Source organism: Labrus bergylta, chromosome 2, assembly GCF_963930695.1.
Source record: "Labrus bergylta chromosome 2, fLabBer1.1, whole genome shotgun sequence".
Lineage (NCBI taxonomy): Eukaryota > Metazoa > Chordata > Actinopteri > Labriformes > Labridae > Labrus > Labrus bergylta.
The window spans coordinates 31,909,741-31,922,278 of NC_089196.1; the positions used below are offsets into that span (position 1 = coordinate 31,909,741).

At 39.4% G+C, this 12,538-nt stretch overlaps 1 protein-coding gene and 1 long non-coding RNA gene across 2 annotated transcripts in view; one reads left to right on the forward strand and one right to left on the reverse strand.

The window, feature by feature from the left end:
* The window catches only part of LOC136181105 (protein NLRC3-like), a 98,250-nt gene that overhangs the window by 29,240 nt on the left and 56,472 nt on the right, over nucleotides 1–12,538 (reverse strand). The gene's annotated exons all lie outside the window — the stretch shown is intronic.
* Nucleotides 8,056–11,184, forward strand: LOC136181193 (uncharacterized). The gene is made up of 5 exons (XR_010667579.1): nucleotides 8,056–8,852; nucleotides 9,150–9,632; nucleotides 9,754–9,875; nucleotides 9,976–10,103; nucleotides 10,370–11,184. It is a non-coding gene; the product is annotated as an uncharacterized lncRNA (long non-coding RNA).

Sequence of the window (12,538 nt, forward strand, 5' to 3'; positions counted from 1 at the left end):
TGTTTAAACTGCATTTTTATTATTAGGTTAATAGAGTTTGTTAGCTGGCTAACTGGCATATAATTCCTGTACTAAAAGTACAAGACAACAATGCATTATAAAATAACACATGGCTCTTTTTTGGAGGAAGTCACAGAAATTCTGGCTAGAGAGATTTGTTTGACAGCAGCATATATGTCTGCTCACATTCTGCATGTAAAGCAGTCAGTTCTCTGTGTGATCTGGTGATAGGCTGAACTTATGTGATATCAGACCTTTTGTTATCATTATCATTATTCATGGTTAAAGAGAAACTGGTGAGTTATTTTAAATGAAGCCACAGATAAATGGCAGCATAACTTGTTTCTGGTCACATGACTGACATCGCATACCCTTGCAATGTGATTATTGAGCATGCGCAAGAGGCATTAGATTAGATATTTTCCAAATCCTACAATTGGTAATATTAGAGTAATTTGACCACAAAATGTCTGAACTTCAATTTGGCCTAATAGAAAAATTGTTTGAGGATACCTTGAGTAGGATGGACCGTAACTTCAAACCCATACTTCCGCCCTTGGAGTGGAAGATTTTCAGCAGTCTGGGAGTGTATTCATCAAGCTTGAACATGAACTGGGATTCAAGGCTGACCATCGTGATCTTAAGAAACTCATCCTGAAGCTGAGAGACAAACAAGAAATCAGTTTTAAACCCTAAAGTATTTCAAGTGTAAATATTGTTCTTCCATTTCTTTATACAACATGTAATCCCCAGTCCTATCATTATTTGTATGATTTGTATTAAAACTAACTATGGATTCTTTACCTTCTGGGTTAAATCATCTAACTATCCAGCTGGTTAATATGCTTCATTCAAGTACATTACATCATCAACCTTCTTATCCACAACCACTAGTGAATTCATTTACAACAGAAGAAATATTTCTTAATAGCATCTATATGTAACTCACATGAGATGGCTCAAAAAGAGCTGGCCATCTGGCTTTGATGTCTTCAATGCATGGTGAACAGTTGATGATTTCATTTCTTCTGTGGGCAAATGTCTTTGCCATTTTTTCTTTAATTATCTTGTTGTTGTCCCTCTTCATGACTTCACTGAGCAACTGAATCCTCACTTGTTCTTGACTGTTTTCATCCTCACCTGCTGGGTAAGGAGGGAGGTAGTTGATCTCAGCCTTTCGAGGCTTTTTCACATTTTTAGCTGACCTCTGGTCAGCAGAGCTCTTGCGTTTCAGTGCATTGCATAAAACCTCAGGAACACCATAGCCACGAAGTTTGGTGCGATAATTGGCCATCTTGTATTTTATGCTTTGTTGCCAGCCGTAGAATCCAGAGTACGAGCCAGGTTCCTTGAGACATGGAAATTTTGTGACGAGAGCCTCAGCAACATCGCTTATTTGAGCACTGGATGGATAGGCAGTATATGTATATATATTTTCAGCTAGCTTCTCAAGTACATCTGCCTTGATTTTTGAGATAGTCAGGAGAGTTCCGCTCTTCTTGAATTCTTCCATGGCTCTTGTGATGTACATTTCAGTTTCATAAGCAAATTGGGGAATGGGAAACATTTTTGGCCATGGCTGATATCGTTCTGTGTTACTGTGCCTCTGCAAGATAAGAGTGTCCTGTGATGAAGACGATCCAGTAAATGACTCTGCAAGTGATGCAGAATCACAGTCAGTAGTCGTCTGGCCAAAGGAACTGCTTAAACTTTCATCAACTGGAAACAAGTTGAGAATGACCGAAGACGAGTTGACCACCCTTATTGTGTCCTTGTGTTTGATTTGGTCCGTTCTTCTGAGAGTAAAGAAATCCTTGAATTCTGGGTCAAGATATTGAAGACTGAACTCGTCAGATACACTAAAAGTCTCCTTCACAACAGTTTGCAGCTCCTCCACAGTGGATGGGATGCCTGATGGAAGGATCAACTTCTCAATTTGGTCATCAATCAATATTCGGAGTTTTGCCTCCATCTCTGTGTTCCTCTCAAGACTGTGAAAAGACAAGGTCAATAGCATCACAGACAGAAGCCCAAACATATCTATAAATATTAAATTGATAGTTAGTTAACCTACAGTAAAAAATGTTATTTTGCTCTTAACATAAAAAGTATTTGCAATAATAACTAAAATAAACTATAAAACAGATTGAAATAGTAAAGGACAAGTGAGGATTCAGTTACCAAATTAAATGGGCTCATAAGGGACAAGTCAATAAAAGAAACAATGGCTTAAACATTTAGAAAAAGTACATGAACTAAAAATAAATTATGGTTTCTGTAAATCCGACTCTGAGGTTTGTAATGAAGGGTTTAATTCATAATTAATCAAAAGTAAAATGTATTTTTTCTGCAATTGCAGTTGAATCTATTGTTTCCTCATTTTAGTGTTCATTAAGCAGCTAGAAGTTGTGCTGTTTAATGGTGAGAATCACCATTTTGTCTCCTGCACTGTGAAAGTGCAAGCTTTGAGCAGTATTTTTTCCTTTGGTATATGCTTATGAAAGCATTTATTTACCATTTGTCAAGCTATTCTAAACTCTATAATAACTATAATGTACACAGACCTCCATCAAACATGCTGTTTATACGCATGTTGAGTGACAAAACATTTTGTCACTCTTTTTTTTGTCAAAATTTTTATGTAAAAAAAATGTTTATGTAAAAAACGGACTCATACGGACTCATAAATATATTAGACGAGCGGTGGATTTTTCGTGATCGTTTTGGCCAGATAAAGCCCTCAATGTTGTGTACCCTAGGAACCAGAGTGTCTAAAACACAACAGTAGACCTTTGTATTAAAGCAAAGGAGGGAAAACATATCTTGTACAACAGTGCAACAAGAGAATTTTTTTTATATTACTCCCGGAACACGCAAATTTGAAAAGTATGAAACTATACGCTTCTTAAATAAAAACCATTACTTAATGTCAGGTGAGACGAAATGTTGTTGGCTTAATTTTTCTAACTCACCACAGACACTGTCCTTGTTCAGCCATGAGCGTTGAAGCAGGCGGTTCAAGTCGTAACATGTTCCCTCGTTAAGGTGTCTGTGTGTGCGTGCGCGCGCGTCTGTGGTGTGTGTGTGTGCGTGCGTGCGTGCGTGCGCGTACGTCTGCGGTGTGTGTGTGTGTGTGTGTGTGTGTGTGTGTGTGTGTGTGTGTGTGTGTGTGTGTGTGTGTGCGTGCGGTGGGGGGGAGGGGGGGTTACATATTGGGAAAAGAGTTAAAAGTAGCCTTTTGGGACTAATATGTGTGCATTAAAATGTGAACAGAATTCAGCGATAACTTCCACAGTCCTTGTTGTGTAGGGCTGTTTCAGCATGGTGACATATACCGACGTAGCTTGTTTGCTAGCTCCTTAAGGTTGAGCTGCTCGCGCTGCAGTTCGGTAAAAGATAAACATTTTTGGAGCTGATTTACTACATTAACGTTATGATCATAATGTTGCACTGAAACATTGTCATACAACGTAACGTCATTTAGAGACCCATATTGAAGTCCTTGTCTCTCATGTTAATTCAAAGTCATGGCAGGCTAACTTCGGACAAAAACAGTCTTATTGTGACTAAACAGGGAATTAAAGTTGTAGGCTATTATTTAGTAACTCGCAGCAGCCCAAAAAATATTCAACTTCTACAAGCGCTTGGTACCAAACTGTTGACTAAAATCAGAAAAGCAGGTCTTACCTGAGGAAAAAGTAGCCGAGTCCTCAATGTGTGGCACTGACGATGAACGTCACTCCGTGAAGAGAAAATAAGTGCGCGGAAGTCTATAGAGACTAAAACCAAAGACCTCCCCTTAATTAAAATTAATCAATATTTTGCATTTGTCATGTTCCGATCCAAAATAATTACATTTCACATACATTTTCAAAGCTGGTTTTACACACAGAAACACACACTCAATCGCTGTAAAATGTTACCAACAATTTCTTGATATTTGTTTAATTTAACAAACCATTAGTCGAAACAGCCCATAGTTTTTTTTATTATGTATATTTTACTTGAATTTATTTGGTGAATATTAATTAACCCCGATCTCAGTTTTTACAGTGTTGACTCTGACTGGCACCCCAAAATTAAAACCTTGTCAAACCCGCTACAATGCAAAGACCAAAGTCACCTTCAGGTATTTTAGTATTAGGCATTATAAAATGATAACATGTTTCCAAACCAACAGACTTGAATTGATCCTTCAGCGTTGATCACTGCAGTCTGATCAGCTCCGTGTGGAGTGCTCGTTCTTCAACTAAGTAAACTCAGTTAAACGACTTCTGATATGAGCCTGGCAGTCCGTTCTTCTACTTGTCCGCACTATCGTAATCTAACTCTGTCACTGACGTTTTATGCGTCATGAATCTGTTTCATCTCCGTGCGTAATTCAAGGAAGAATTTTAGCGCTGCTCCACGGTTAAACCAGCGAACCTCTGTATGATCGGACAGCCTGTGCGTGATATTGTTTTTGGATAAGAATGAAATGTTCGGGGTTCGGTATGACAATACCTAAATCACCAAGGATTTGACTGTTAGGGGATCAAACTGAATTGACCAAATTTAAGCAATGGATGGAACTTATGTCAGTAATCAATAATGAAGGTGAGAACTTCCAGAGGTTATGGGGCCACTTTTTTGCTTATACATGTAGTACCATTGGTGCATTGTAATGATAAAGATGTGGTACTGTGTATACTGTGGTTACTGAATTGTTATTTTGGTTCCAATTATGTACTCAGTTGTTATGGGACTTTGGGCATACTATTGTACAACAACAATGCTGTTTGTTTTGTTTGTTGAATGTTAAATTAAAATAAAAAGTTGAATTACAAAAAAAGAATGAAATGTTCAGTAATAGTTATATTTTTACAGTCTGATGAAAGCTGGTGATAAAGGCGCAACAGCAGTCTACTGCATTTAGAAGTGATGTCGCACTGAAACTTTTAGGTGATCAACACAACACGTTCACCTCTGAGTGACCTAAAAATGAACCATCTGTAATTAAAATCAGTTAATATTCATTTTAATTTACTGTTTTTACAATAACCAGAGGTAAAATAAGTCTATCATCAGGCTCAACGCCGGTGTCCACAACCTACACTTAGTCTGGATGTGAGGAGACGGTCTGGGCCGTTACGCAGGACAGAGAGGATTGTTTTTTATTTGCACGAGCCGCTCTTTGTGGCTCACTCCATAGGAAGTTTTGTGATTATCAGCCAAAACTTTTGTTTTCCATCAGTCAAGACAGGAGAAACTGGTAAGAAGTGTGAACAGAGCTGAAGACCGTCAGGATGAGCGCGCAGTGCAGCGGTGTGCCTGTCCTTAAGTCCCGTGGCAGCTTGTGAGCAAATAAAACTAAATAAATATCTCCCCTTCGATCTCTCTTGAAAACCTGCATTCTGTGTCACCTCTCTCAGGTGTTCAGCCTGTTTGCTGATTAGGGTAATGCAGGAGCAGCTCGTGCGCTCGGCCACTCGTCTTTTTTATGATAGGCCTTCTCCCTGCTGAGAAGACAGTTCAAAGTGCCCCAATTAAGTAATTTTTGTATCATGATATCAACCTTTACGTTGCTCATTATACATAATATTTAAATACAATTCGGGGGAAATAAGTATTACAAATATTTAATTTATAAAAAATCTCAAAATATGTTTTTATACATTTCCCCCTTCTTCCCAAAGCGTCTCGCGGGCCGTATGAAACCTGCTGTCGAGCCGGATACGGCACGCGGGCCGTATGTTTGACATCCCTGATCTAAACAATGAAAGACTAAATGAAGAAATAAGCTCATAATAAATCAAAGTAAGTTTGTAAGCTGTTTGTATTGTTGACTGCTAAATAAACATGTGCTGGTGAACAACTAATAACCTGAGTGATATTACCTCTTTGTGGCTCTTGCCATCACAGAGACATAGTAGATCAAATGAAGGGTTCCATTTTTTTCAGACCACCAGAAACTGTCCGTCCAGGCAAACATCAATGGCGTCCATATCAGTTTCTGAAATGCAAAGTAAGTGACTCTACAATTCACTTAGCAGACTCTTTTATCCAAAGCGACGTACATCAGAGAGTAAGAACAACACAAGCAAGGATCTAGAAAAAAGGGAACAATGTCAGTAAGAGCAAACGATCAGCTTTGAGTCTGATTGGACACACAGGTGCTGACAGGAAGTGACCAGAGGCAAAGCACAACATTGAGGGCAGTTCTTGAGAGCTCTAATCAGTATAGAAACCATCTTATAAGTCGTCGTTATCAAACAAAAACCATCGTCATTACCATCATCATCATCAATAATATGGAGACCATCATCATTAAGTTAGTAGGTATTCATGAAAGAGCTGGGTCTTTAGCTTTTTCTTAAAGGTGCAGAGTGACTCTGCAGATCACATGGAGTTTGGAAGTTCATTCCACCACCGGGGGGCGACAGAGGAGAAGAGTCTAGTCAGAGACTTAGGACCCTGTTGTGAAGGTTGGATCAGACGCCTTTCATTGGCAGAGCGTAGAGGGGGGGGGGGGGGGGGGGGAGTGTAGACCTGGATCAGAGAGTTAAAGTAAGGAGGAGACGTTTCTGTGTCTGTTTTGTAAGCGAGCAGCAGAGTTTTAAATTTGATGCGAGCAGTAACTGGGAGCCAGTGTAAGGAGATGAACAGCGGAGTGACATGTGCTCTTTTAGGAAGGTTGAAGACCAGTCGTGCTAACCAGAACCCACATTTAACTTTCTGATAAAACGCTAACCCCCAATTTCCACTTACGCCGTGCGCGTCGTGTTCTGTCGGCGCCCAGCACTTCGTAGTTCGCTGTGACTCCAGTCAATCGTTGTGTTTCCACAGCGAGCGCCGCGCTCCGTCTCCAAAGCGTGCAACCAGAGCCACTGTGCTCTGCTCCGCTTCACATACGCGTCTACACAGTAAAATCAGCAGTGTTAAATATGCAGTCATAAAGTTCTGATACTCTGTCAGAGTTATTCTAACAACAGCTTGAGTAACATGCACCCCAGTGTTGGTGAAAAATTGTGGAGTTAAAAACACAGAGTAAAAAAGTACTCCAGTAGGCCATGGTGTTAAAAGTAAGTCACTCTGAAATCCATGAAGTACTCTGAGAAGACACGCTCACTACTCGTGTTTCAAACCGACCAGGAGATTCACTGCGCCATTTTCCTGTCGTCGAAAGACTGAAAGTCTGCGGTAAGTTGCTCCCAATTACCAACCAATCTTCGATTTCAACACAAGCAGTGTTTTAGGATGTCTTAATATTTATGTTCATTATACACTCCACCTGAATATTGGGTCTTAGTGTACGGTTTAGCTGAATATTAATTCCTCAGAGTAGCATTATGTGAACGCTAACGCTAAATGTTATGCAGCCCTGCCTAATGTGTGACAGCATTGTGTTTCAATTTATCTTAAAAGTGTTGTTTGTTAGTAACACTACAACAGTTGTTGTTATCGACACAATTAATTAAAAAGGCGTGTGTAAAATTTTCGAAGAAATTATCAAAGTCATATCTATTATTAGGTCCGACGTCACCGATTCATCTGTGTAAACGTTTTGGTGTAACATAAGTTTATTGTTATCACTGCAACAGCTCCACTGCGTTCTGTGTCAGAGCGATCGTCGGTCTCTCACACACGGCGCACACGCGGGCTGCCGACGGCGCACACACGGGCTGCAGACGGCGCACACACGGGCTGCAGACGGCGCACACACGGGCTGCAGACGGCGCACACACGGGCTGCAGACGGCGCACACACGGGCTGCCGACGGCGCACACACGGGCTGCCGACGGCGCACACACGGGCTGCCGACGGCGCACACACGGGCTGCCGACGGCGCACACACGGGATGCGATGGAGAGTTGAATATTTCTCTAGTTCTGTGTCTTGCTGTGTTAATAAAACGTTTATTTTGATTAAACACATCAGCGTTATTTCCCTAAATAAACTAAATTTTGTCAGAAATAAGACATTAAAAGAAATAGACTGATATGGTTTTTCTCCAATGTATTCCCTTCATCTGATCTGAAGATACTTTGGTGGTGGAGGGGGGAGCTCGCCTGATTATCAAAGTCTGTGATAAAAACGCGGTTTACATGAGACAAGTTTATTTGATTTATTAAGGTTTTTGAACACTAATGTTGGAACTTTTATATTCTCCTTTTAACATAACAGCACATAATGTACATGCACATGATTTGAGGATTTTTAATATAATATAGGAAACAACAAGTAAAGAAAGGAATCAAACAATTGTTGTTGATTTACTCACTAGACTATAATATTTATGTTGTAATATTTTGTGACCAGAATTGAGAGATACAGACTGTTAGTTGAAATTGAAAATTTGGCCACCAAAGACGCATGAGAAAACGCTCAGGTTGAGCAAAGCAGTGGTTTGTGTTGAAGAAATGATCAGGGGCAAAATTACTTTACCTTTATTCCTTTAACTAATTCATGGAATGATTGATTCTGCTTTGTTTTCCAGATTTCTTTTATCTGTTCAGTGCTATAATCTGGTGATGGTAAGAAACATTTTTTTTACAAGTTAATAGTAGTATTTATCTTTGTTTACAAGTCAAAATTGTTTGTGATTTCTAACCTCAGAAATTCCACATTGTCTTGGGGATGTAAATGTTATATTTGACAATTTTTATTACTGTATTTTTAAATCTCAAATCAACCAATACAATTTGCCTTTCTAGTGTAGCTGATGTTACTGTCAGTGTCTTTGTGTTGTAGATAATTATAAGGATTCAGTTTCACTGTTTTTAGAGATACCATGTTGATTAAAACAAAAATCCACAACGAACAGAAGTATGTCAAGATCAGTGAACCCAGCCTGAATGAGTTCTTGAACTCTGGTAAGCCATCAGTCACACACCATTGTACATTTTTGTATCAATTTAATATAGTCTACATATCTCATTCACAGTAATCGAGGGCTGATTTTTGTTGGTCAGCTGAGTTAAGTTTTGTTTCTCCCCTATCAGTGTGGCATCTAGAGACCACTGTTTTTTTACTTGGTAGGATAGATGGTGTGACCAGATTAGCATAGCATGTACTAACGGTATCACTGAGGGGGTTGCAGGGGTATACCTTATATTATATCTAAAGCATTTCATATCAGGTGTCTCCCTGTTTGTGTTTTTTCCCCAAAGCTTTCACAAAGTTCTCCATCCCTCCTGTCACCAAAGGTGTCAGAGTTTTTGACGAGACAGGAACTGAGATCGATGCAAACGTCTTTGAAGAGGTTGCACAGCAACCCAATGCTGGCGTATTTACTATCAGATTTGACAACGGTAGACTTGCTCTCTTCTGATTCCCATTTCTTTCAGCGCAGTCCATGAAATCTTGACTAAATTACACTTTATTGTTGTGTACATGTGCTTTTCTTCTCAATTTTCTGCCCTGAACTTCATTTAGGTTTCCAGGGGACAGCCTCCTCCAGTTGTTACCCAGGAACAACTCCATCTGCTAGTCCACTGCTTACTGTCGTAAGCAATTCACTGCTTGAACGCTCCGCCTCTGATGACACAGTCAACCTGGAACTTTCAACCTGCAGCTCTGATGATACAATCACCGTGGATGAAGATGTCAGCCCTGCCAGAAAACGGCAGAGGGCAGATGATGATGCCAAAAATGTAAGTTACAGCTTCCTTTAGGGTTCGCCCTTTTTTTGATTGTTAATTTTATTAGGTGTGTTTACTGTCAATTGTCCAAGATTATTTTATTCTAAATGACTATTGTCTGTTCCTTTTACAGGTAGTTGAAGCTGCAATGACAGCAGAGTAAGTCTCTTCCTTCCTCAAGCGACCTTGCAGAGCTGATCTATTGTGCAGAAGCTGCATCAGATGAAGAAGAAATGGATGACACCCTTGCCTCTGGTAGATTTATTTAATTGTTCAGCTGTAGCTTTAAAGCAATGTTTTTGAATTGTAGCTTATAGAAACATATAAAATTAAGCTAATTTGTTTCTGTTAATAGGATGGGACAGTGATCTTTCCTCCATTATCCTCCTCCTCCACTTGATTCCACCTTCAGCCCAAGGCCGTAAAAGACCAGGCAAGGTGTCTGCATCTCAAGCTGAGAAGCATCTCGTCGTCTTCAAGAAGGTTTGTATTGTAGCTTTGATTATGACAAAGTTTTTTTGATTTTTGCTTGTCCATTTTACTTTTGTTTGTATCTTATGTATAAAATTGTTTCTTGTGTAAAAGTAGATAACATCAAAAACATAGCTTAAATTATCTCATATCTTAGAGAATTGGAAACACTTTTTATATACTGTACCTTAAGCGATCAAGACCTAACAAGATATTTAAACCTATTAAATCTAATTCAAGCATTTAATCTAAATCTAAACACATTTTTATATCTTCAGAGTGGAACAAGCCTCCAGGAATGTTGACGCCATCAAGAGCATCACTCAGCCCTATCTACTTGCCGTCGGGATGAAGAGAAGCACCATCCATGAGTTTTTCATCGTCCTGGACAAACAGGTCATACCATGCAAGTCAACCAGTTCTCTTGGAGCTTTTGATGAACTCTTCAAGGTACACTACGTATTTGGTACCAATTACAATCACATGCTTCACAACAACATTACCATGCATTTAAAATCTTGTTAAAGCCAGTCCAGGTGCTTAAGGTGTTTGACGTTCAAGAGTTTTTCTACATCAAACCAGTGGATGTGCAGATGTCATATGGACCAACAGATTCCTCCCTTTTTGTAGTTCCATATTGTCATTAATGCAGCTTTGACCAGTGTGTTTAGTGTCAAAGCAATTTTGACAGCGTTTTTTTGTATTTCTGTTTACATTGCAGACATTTTCTCTGGAGGATATTTAAAGTAGCAGGATGACTCCAGTAAGATAGCCAAAAAATCTGGCTGTTGTGAAGTTTTCTTTCTAAACTCCAACTGAAATACTTAATAAAAAGTCAGTCATTGTATTGATAGTCACCATTCAGGAAATAAACAGTTATCTGTTGACTGGCTGAGGTAATCCTGCTGTCTTGCATCCTCCCTGTGTTGTCTGTAAATACCTTTTTGTTTTTTTGTTAAAAATGTTTACATGTTGTGATGTAACACATTGTCAGAATGCTATTGCACATGAAAAAAGAAAATTGACACTTATTTAAAATTGATTAAACCTTGGGATTTAATGTTTGTGTTTAATAAATTTCTATTAGAAATTGATATAATTGTGTGTTGTTGTTCCCACTTTAAGTTGTTTAAGTCTTACTTGGGCATGGAAAGATATGCAATTGAATTGTATTTAAGAATTACACTTAAAGGGAGTAAAAAAGCAGTTATATTTTTACACTGGCAGGAGTCATTTAAAAATGATGTATTGAGAGTAATTTCTTAATCAACACTGAGTGTGATGTAGTTTTAACACTCAAGGAGTTGATTTAGAAGAGTAAATTATGATTAACACTTAATTCCTTCAGTGTCAAATGTAAGTTACACTAGGGGTGTTATTTCCCTCGTAGTGTAAAACTTGATTAACACTTCTCAGTGTAGAATATTAACTCTTACGAGAGTTGAATTGACTCTGAAAGTTCAACACTACGTTGAGTGTTACTTTAACACTCTGTAGATAGGGACCATATGTTCTCTGACTCAGTGTTAAAATTGACTCTTTAAGTGTTGTATCAACACTGCTGATTTTACTGTGTAGAGTCTATTTTTGATGGAATATGCTGCAGGCCCGCGTTAAGCTGGACAGAATATGACAACCCGGACAGGAAGTAGGACAAGGAAACGCATAGGATCAATTTCAAAATAAAACACAATTGACGGACTCACGATCGTATTTTTCATCACTTTATCAACATTACGTCAAAAGACAAATCAATTTGTTGTTTGCATTGTCTCGCGTGATCTTGTAGTTCTCCTGTGTACTCCTCATGGCCGCTCTCCGCTGCGCTCACGTTCCAGAAACAGATCCAGTGGGGCGGGGCAAAACAATGGCGTGCACGGAGTATGTGGGGATCGGGGGTAAAGGCCTGCAGGTGGGTTCGGTCCCACAGCAGAACAGATTCTAGTGTCAGTTTGAAACAGACACTCAGGGTTATGGGAAGTTCAAGGTCTCTGGTGTTAGTTTTTGTTACATTTCCTCACACTGTTACTCCTCTACTCTGATGATCCGTTGCACTCAGTGCTGCAGGAGCCTCATTTGTCAATATGGCGCGATACCCTTTTTCATATCATCATGAACAAATACATAAAACTAAACCTCTCAGAAAAGTGAACACGTGAACATAAATGAGCACGATAAGAACAAACTTTAAAGACAGAAACCATGTTTGATGTATTTTGGTTTAATAGTTTGTCCCATCTGTTCACATGGAGGAGGCGGAGCTTTCGACCCACACTGCCAGCAGTCAGTAGGGGGACCTCCAAATAATTTGGCTTCACTTTTGGGAAGCTGTCGTGTTGCCCATCTTTTCATTCAGTCTGTGCTGCCTCCTTGGACAGCTTCTCCTCCATCAAACACCAATGGGAGAGAGACTTGAGCATGTCCCTGACCAAACACAACAGCCTTAT